This window comes from Meles meles, chromosome 4 (genome assembly GCF_922984935.1).
Source record: "Meles meles chromosome 4, mMelMel3.1 paternal haplotype, whole genome shotgun sequence".
NCBI classification, from domain to species: Eukaryota; Metazoa; Chordata; class Mammalia; order Carnivora; family Mustelidae; genus Meles; species Meles meles.
Genome location: NC_060069.1, coordinates 5,271,501 through 5,277,500, shown reverse-complemented (window position 1 = coordinate 5,277,500; position 6,000 = coordinate 5,271,501).

Genomic DNA, 6,000 nt, shown 5'->3' with positions numbered 1-6,000 from the left:
TTTATGCCTTACTGTAAAATTATTTGCTTTATTAAAAATTTGTTTTAACTGCTGTTTTTTTGGGCAGATCTCATTTTTTATTGTAGAAACCTGAAAAATCAAGAAAACAGTACATAGAGTATTGTCACTTACAGCTGGCCCTTATTTGACACCTCTGTGTATATTTTTCCTTTTCCCCCAGATTTTTTTTCTTGGTGGGTGAGCATTTTTTAGGGCCAGGTACCTACCTGCTTAGGCTTCAGTTGTTTACTTTTAAGTAATATTTAATAATGTGCCCTCAATTCCTCTAGGAATTGTTGAGGATTAAGTGAGATGTTTGCAGTTGTGTCTGGCAGGATGGATGCTCAGTAAAGCTGTAGTACTATTAGGTGCTTTCAGAAGTGTGTTCTCACATTTTGCAAAATTCATTTTGGAACTTTTCAAACCTATAGAAATGTTGCAGGAATGGTATTTGTATACCTTTCACCTGGATCATCAGTTAATTATCTACATTTGGTACATCCCTTCCATAAACATGTAATCATTACTTATTATCTTTATTGGCCCATTTGAAAGTAAGTTGCAGAATCATGACACTTCATCCCTTGCACCACCAAACATCGGTGCTTATTTCCTAGGAACTAAGGTTCACTGTCTTACAGTCTTTCATTACATTGACATTTTGGAAGAGTAGTTACCAATTATTTTGTAAAGTGTCCCTCAATTTGGGTTTGTCTGATATACCTAGATCTGAACATCTAGAAACAGAGTTATACACAAGAATGTTCTCTGTATCCCATGAGGAAGCACACTATGGTAGTTTTCCCCCCATTATTGATGAAATTGACTCATCACTTGGTTATGGTGGTGACTACAAAGGTTACCATTTTTTCTTTGTAATTCATAACTGATCTGGGGACATTCTTTAAGCCTATCAACAAACTTTCATCCAGTACTTTTAGTATCCATTGATGTTTCTTGCCTCAATCAGTTATCCTGTGTTGATTCTAAAATGTTGCATTTCTAACCCTGTCAGGTCTGCATTTGTTAGTTTAGTCTCCTGGAAGAGCTTTCTTAACTTCTTCAGTATCTGTTTAGACTCAGTTTTTAAAAACGTTTTCCTGAAATAACTTTTCTTATTATGCTATCACCCTGTCAAATTTCCAAACATGTATTTTAATATTAAGTTCATTACATTTTTCTCCCTGCTCCATCCCTAACTCCACCCCCAAGAGATGAGACTGGGAAGCATGTATTATAGTTGAAATGTGTTTGGTATATAGTAGGTGCCTCATAAATGTTTATTTTAGTGGCTTACTGTATCAAACAAGAAAGAACTCATGAATTCTTCTAAAATTTAAGGTGTTACTCATTTTGACACTTAAAATGTCAACAGGAGTTTCTTTTAAAGCAATTTTTTTTTATTTGACAGAAATCACAACTAGGCAGAGAGGCAGGCAGAGAGAGAGGAGGAAGCAGGCTCCCCGCGGAGCAGAGAGCCCGATGTGGGGCTTGATCCCAGGACCCTGAGATCATGACCTGAGCCGAAGGCAGAGGCTTTAACCCACTGAGCCACCCAGGCGCCCCGCAATTTTTTTTTTTTAAAGCTGGCTCTTTGATCTTTTTTATATGTCCCAATATTTTTTGGCATACTCCCTTATTTTTTTGACACAGAATAATGTACCAGGCTCATCTATTTTCCTTGCCCACCCCTGGATTCAGTGATTTCTCCCAAGTCCTGGTTTCTTTTAGTAGATGTCATTTAGAAGCTAAAACTGGCAGATGCTTACATTGATGCTGGGGTGTCATTGCTTTTAGGTATTTTCGGACTAGAGAATATTTATACAAATTCATGAATATAAAGGTATATGGGGACCATGTGTATATATTATATATTTATTATATATATATTTAAAATCATGAGTTCATACTGGAACTTCCCAATCCAACAGTTTCTTCTTTGGTTTCCCATATTCTGTATTTATGTATTTCTCTCACAGTGGTATAACTGGGTCCCATTATCTTCAGCATAATTTCCTCATTTGCTCAATCTTACACTAAGTACAAAAAGTTTGAAAACTTAAGTTTTAAGTTCAAGACTCTCTTGCAGTTCTTTTGCTTTAACCCGAAGGTACACAGTCAAGTTATTTGTATTTATGTTACCCAGTTGAAAGCGAGTCCTTTTCTTATGTTTGTGGACCATTTTAGTTCCCCCCTCCCTGCCCCAATCTTTGTTGACTTTATTTGGCTGAGTATGTAGAGCATTATTAGAAATGGAGATTTTAAGTGGTTTCAGCATAAAGGTCAACAACCATGGAATGCTGTTTCAGAATGCCCCACGCGGTGTGCTTTTCTCTGTGGTGAGAGCCCTGGGTCTTCCCACCACTGATGACTTTCCCTTGTCCCCGATCTTTAGCTTCCAAAGGAGCTTGAATGTTCTATCATTTAGAGCTCAACTTGAGCTAAATCAGTATGTGACTATCTTACCTACTTTTCCCATTTCTACCAGCCACACTACCATCAGGTAGCCAGGCTCTAAGTGCACATCTTGTTTCTTTATGGCCTACCCTTAAAGCCAGAAATCTTGAGCTGAAAGACTAATTCCAGGTCTAGAATTGATTGCATTCTTCTGCTAGCACTTCCAGTGCATAGTACCTGCTCTCCAGTCTTCAGCCCACACAGGTTCTGTGTCCCTCCCTTACTTGCCAACTGAGTTTAAGCCTACAGCCCCGTCATTACCCCTTGGAACACCCTCTTGTTGAATAGCTCCAATTTGCTTATGCTTACAAAAGAACCTGACTTGGTTTATCTTGACCTGCAAGCTTCAACTGATTTTGCTTATTACAGGTGTTTTTTCTCTAAAGCATCTGATCATGCATTTTTTTTTTTTTTCTGTATACATATTTTTGTCCTTATAAGTAGATGGTGAGTTTCTAGGGGTAAAGACTGTTTGGCCAGAGGTTCTTTATACCCCTGTTTGGTACCAACAGAAATATTACAAACCATGGGAAAGAAGTGACAGTTGACTCCTGGGCTTTTACAGGCCTCTTACGAAGTCATGCAGGTTGGTTAGCATGTGGCTCAAATAACTTAAAATTTCTTGGCTAGTTCCAGTTTCTGGGGTCAGCTAAGATTTGGACTATTTGGAGGCTAACTGCTACAGTACATTTGAAAATAATATATATACAAGCTTATGTGTTTTTTTCCTTTTTGAGGAAGGGGGTCCAAGATGTGTTTTACCAGATTGTGGAATCTGGACACTGAGAAGGGCTTGTTTTGGGCCTGCTTGAAGAGGTGGAGGAAGCAGCCCCATAAGCATGACAAAAGGCTTCTGAGCAGCCTTGGAGTGGAGATGGTGGAGAAAATCCCATCCAATGACCCATCCTGCTGGCCAAGGAAACACAAAGCTGCAAGACTTTGCAAGTACACCAGCATCTATGGACGACAAAATGAATGATGGCAGAGTATTCTAGTGGCTACTGTTTAGGAATGCCTTTCCCATCTGGTATTGTCCTTAAGGGGAAAAAGGAAACTATAGAGTTGCAGCCAGAGAATTGGGTTTACTGAGCAGAGAAGAGCAGTAGTGCCATGTGTCTGTCTTTAGACTAAAAGCAGGTAATGTGAGAACTGAGGTGAAGTTTAAGAGGTCCTGCAAGTGTCCTGTTGGACCTGTCCCTGTTCCTTTTGCCTTAAGTAAACTAATTCTTTCTGAGCCACAGCTAGAGTGGTGAAGCTGTGATTTGAGCCCAGCCAGATCTGTCTGAACTCTAAGGCGGTCTTCTAACTATTCAGAGCACCGCTTCTCAGCTGATGAAATAGGTGGGATGAACTCCTAAGGATGGTGGGAGAAAGGTCATAGTTGACTCCACTGGGATTGTCTCAACCCAAAGAGCTACTAAATTTGGAAAGCTTTCCTACCTCATGCATGATGAGCTGTCAGTCCTCTTTTTGAATTGCTAGAATTATGGGGAGTACATTCACAACGAAGCCTTCCAGTTGCTTGTGTTCACAGGAAGTTCTTCGGCTTCTCTTCTCACCATGTCTTGATTTCCTCAGTGAGGAAGCACTGATGCTTTGGCTGCTGCTGGTGCTTTAGATATGGTCTGTCCAGTCAGAAAAGCCTGTGAAGGACACTCACCCATACACTGAGTTAACACATTTAAAAAAAAAATTTTTTTTTATTTTTTTGAAGATTTTTTTTTTTTATTTGACAGAGATCACAAGTAGGCAGAGAGGCAGACAGAGAAGGGAAGCAGGCTCCCCGCTGAACAGAGAGCCCGATGCAGGGCTCGATCCCAGGAGACTGGGATCATGACCCAAGCTGAAGGCAGAGGCTTTAACCCACTGAGCCACCCAGGCGTGCCTGAGTAAATACTTTTAATGGAGTTGTTGGACCAGCCTAAACTTCACCTGTGTAACATGTATTTTATGTCTTTCTGAATCTAGAGGATTTCTAGAGAGCTGTGGTTTTATTTTTTTAGGGAGAACCACTGGTCCTCATGCTGTTGCACCTCTGTAGGCATGGAATCTCCACCATGCCAAATAGGAGCTATGGCCACTGAATGGGCAAAGCCTCAGTTTGGGGCCTCTATGGAATCCAGCCAGCACATCTGGGTAGATGTGGCAGCCTTAGGAAGGAGGTTCTATGTACCTACTCTCCTGGGTGGTGAGTAATGCCTCCTTTATGTGTCCTTGGGAGCACAAAGCTGTCCTTCAAAAAGTGACAGATGAGGGTATAGCTCAGTGCTGAAGCATCTGACGGCAAAAAGTGATGTGTAATAAAGACCCCAATGGAGCCAAGCACTTAGGAAGGCAGGTTTGGAACCTTACCTGAGTTTGGTTTGGTATCAAAAGCATGAGGTGGGGGCACTAAGTCTTTATTTTCCATGAAGACACTGTTCCTTACTTGATGGATTCTCTTCTGGAAGCAGGGCCCAATAGAGAGTCACAGTCAAGTCACATCTGGGAGGTTTCAAGTTTGTCCCAAGGTAGAGTCCCACTGGGTAAAGTTCTGGTCTAGTTTCCTAAGCTTTTAATTCCAAAGATGAGCTGCCACAGAGACTTTTCCTTACTGTTTCCTATGTGGCTGCCTGGAGAGTTCACCTGCTGATTTAGCCCTTGCATCCCTGGGTTTCCTGCACTAACATCTTAGGCCACGTAATGAACACAGCCCAGAGAACAAGGCCAGGACCATTAAGTGTAGGGCATGAGTTTTTAAGAGTGATATCTGGCACCAGTATCAAGAGAAACTCCCACACAGCCCTGCAGAATCCAAATGGTCTTTAATAGGTTGCTGTTAGGCGGCAATCATGCATAAGCCTAGGGGCTGGATTTTAGGCAGGGAAGGATCCAGACCCTGAATGCCTCCTTGAAAACTCAGCCTGTGAGAGACCTCCTCTTGAACCACAGACTTCTCCAGGGAACGAAAGAAAATGAACTAGTCCTAAATTTCTTTTCCTAGAACAACAGCAAAACCAAACAAAACTCACTGATACAGTTAATTATCAGAATGTGCAAACTTTGAGCAAATTCTCCTGAGCAGAAAATCATCTCTTTAAAACTTTACCTAGTAAGAATAGGACGACTGCCACAAGCCTGATTTTGAATAGTTTATTAAAGGAAAGGTGAAGCATCAGTTTCAAATTGTACAAAAGGAAAAAAACCTCATATTGCAAATGTACAATTTACAGAATTACTAGCAAAACCAATCAAGGAGACACTGAAAATACAAAAATTCGATTGACTTCAAACTGAACTGCAAACCCATTGGAGTAGGTATTAAGCCTTTCTTCTTGTTGCACGGTAGTCTACAATTCTAAGTCAGCATCTGTTTTCCATATGAAACTGTCAAGCAAAGGATCACTCTGTGCACGTGCCAGGGCACTTCCCAGCTTCCTCCTTGGCCAGAACTGTAGGCAGGGCTGGCAGGAGAGGACAGTCCAGGGATTCCTGCCCCTTCATGTCCAGTGAGGCCCACATTCCTGGAAGAAAGCGAGACCCCAGCCCCTCAAACTGGAGCCC